We start from the raw sequence: 2,189 nt of genomic DNA, 5'->3' as shown, positions 1-2,189 counted from the left end.
AGGTGGAGGAGGAGGAGGAGGAGGAGGAGGAGAAGAAGGAGGAGAAGGAGGACGTGGATGAGGAGTCCGAGGATGAGGACGAGTGAGAGAATGAGGGAGAGGAAGAAGAGGAGGAGGAAGAGGAGAATGGGAATACAGTAGGAGATACCAGATTGAAAAGGAAAAACAAAACAAATCAAAACAACAACAACAACAACAACAACAACAAAAACAATAACAGCAACAACAACAACAACAGCAAAAGCTGTGCCGCCTGGACATCAAATTTCACGTCTTCTGCGTGCAACGGCGAGGAACCTAACAGCTACACCATCACGGATACCGTTTCTTATTTAAGGGGAGTTAAACTGAGATAGCATGAGACCACAAACACAAAGCGTGGGAAGGTCATGAAAGTATTAATTTTCGCGTGAGTGTCGTCTTACTAGTTGGGCAAGGACAAGTCGGACCGCACTGATGTCAATGAACTCTCGAGTGACACACCTACCAACGCCAATGTCAACCACACCTAAACGTTGAGGGCTAGAAGAAGGTTTAGTTTTAGTTTTACTAAGAGTTTTACGGCACTTTCAACTCAAGAAAATCATATAAGTGACGAAGAGGCGTTACTAGAGGAATATTAGACGTAGAACTGACCAGTAGCATCTTCCAACCTCACATTTAAATAGCAAGTCGTTAAGATTACCATGGAAAACTCAAGTTATAAGAAGTACGTACGCTTGTTCAACAATTCGACATGGCAGGTCTTCGGGATTAAAGTAAATTTGAAACCAAAACTATACAATAAAATATATACGTTTAACGGGGTTGGCCAGAATGAACTCTGCTACCTGCTGGGGTGATTTTAGAAGAAAAAACCCAGGTCCATATCACTTTTGACATAGGTACCCATTTTCTCTGTGTTGCCGTTAGACCTTTACCAAACAATACCAAATTATGCAGACAAAAAGTAACCATCTGTTTTATTTTAAGTACTTAAGAAGCACACACATTACTTTAATTAATACTGGGGCAAAATAAGCTGCTCGACCTTACCTTTTATCATTTGTTATCTCAAATGTCCTTGAATCATAGACAGTATTATTATTACGCGTGGGAGGGGAGGGGAGGGGAGGGGGGGGCGCCAAGGGCTCAACCTGTCATGCGAAGATAAATGATCTGAAACCATATCTCTTGAACAATCGAGTGAACAATAATAATACTATAGATCTAGCACGAAATCCAGAAACAAAATCTGCTTGCTTACAGTAAATTGGACCCACCGAAGCAAAGCTGTACCGACACAGTATCAGAGAAACCAGGCCCACAACACCATGAAAACATAAATTAGCAAAAAAATCGACCAAGAGAAAATTCAGCTGAACACCACACTCCCCCTCCCCCGCCTTTCCTTCCACCCCCCTCTGTGGACGCCATGCACATTTTTAAAACGCCTTCATTCATGAAATCCTCTCGACGGGAGAATAAAACGTCAATAAAATGTTTGAGCTTTTTGTCGCTCGGAGAATACCAACATATTTTGGACGAGTTGACAAGGTGTTCCGTGTACAAACTCCTGCTCTCAAACTTTGGAATTTGAAAGTGAAAAACGATTTTTGATAGAAAAATGCGTTCAGGCGAGGGGAAACTGGTTTGAACAAATCCGATAAAAAGTCATGTAAAGAAGGAGTGCTTCAAGGTTCCTAATGTCGTGCTCCCAACAAGGCTTCTTCACATGCAGTAACATTCCCACCAAAGATTGCCCATCGCCTGTAGTGTATTTAGTTTCTAAGCTCGACACCGAAGCTTGCAAATGATGTGAGTTTGATTTCTGAAAGGGAAAAATCTATATTTTTACGGAATATCTCAAGTATTCTTCTAGAAAGATGTCTGCCATCCAACCATGGTAGGCCCCAAGAGGCAGGGTCGAAGCAGCCCGCTTTTTAAATAATCTAAATTCTGTTGATCTAGGCGTAAACTCCCTACGTCATCAAAACGAAAATAATTTTGAGTCGGATGCAATGTCGACGTTTCGACAAAGGCACATGCTGATAGAAAGTCCGGGCCTTGGAGAGACCTGAAGGGAATATTTTTAATGTACTAATCAGAAGACAGTGAAAACAAAATAGAAGCAACAGAAATATTGTAGCTTAGGAGACCGATGAGAATATTTTGGAAGGAAAAGAAATCAAACGAGGTAGTGCTTGAAT

This window comes from Aplysia californica, unplaced genomic scaffold, assembly GCF_000002075.1.
Source record: "Aplysia californica isolate F4 #8 unplaced genomic scaffold, AplCal3.0 scaffold00363, whole genome shotgun sequence".
NCBI lineage: Eukaryota > Metazoa > Mollusca > Gastropoda > Aplysiida > Aplysiidae > Aplysia > Aplysia californica.
The sequence above is the reverse complement of the archived record's forward strand: the minus strand, read 5'-3'. Positions refer to the sequence as shown.